Source organism: Pteropus vampyrus, unplaced genomic scaffold, assembly GCF_000151845.1.
Source record: "Pteropus vampyrus isolate Shadow unplaced genomic scaffold, Pvam_2.0 Scaffold976, whole genome shotgun sequence".
Classification (NCBI taxonomy): Eukaryota; Metazoa; Chordata; class Mammalia; order Chiroptera; family Pteropodidae; genus Pteropus; species Pteropus vampyrus.
The window spans coordinates 43,028-43,625 of NW_011889757.1; positions in this window are offsets into that span (position 1 = coordinate 43,028).

The window sequence follows — 598 nt, forward strand, 5'->3', positions numbered from 1 at the left end:
TGCACACAAAGTATATAAGTGGTCCACCCAAAGAAATAAGGGTCTTTAGAATAGGGGGCAGGAGGCTGGATAACTAAGGAAAACGTGACTGATGGCATCCATCCAGAGACCTCCCCCGCTGGGCGAGCCTGCTGTTTAATGGGAGGAATGGGCTGGTCCTTGAGGTTGTCTGTCATTTCTAGATCATTTCAGCTCCACCCTCCATTTCGATCTTAAAAAAGAAGCTTCTGCTCTCTCAGGATTCTAGTGACGGCTTTAGACTCTGGTTTCTCCTCATCACTCCTGGCTGTTGCTACAAAGCAGGCCCACACTCAGAGTACCTTAAACCTTATATCTAAGATGTCAGCCATTGTTGTCAACCATGCTCCATTCAGCCTCTGGTCCCAGCGTGTGGAGAGTTCTCTTAACTCTGGCTGATTGCTAGGAATGCTGAGGACATTTACCCCACTTTATACCACTGAGCATTTGAGTCCTCCCTGGTCCCGTGTCTGAACACTGGGCCTTCCTCGTCCAGTCCAGGCTCACTACTGTGCCCACCAGCCCCTGGGCCTGAGAGAAGACCAGAAATCTTTGGCTTTCCCTGTCCCTTTTCACGCCA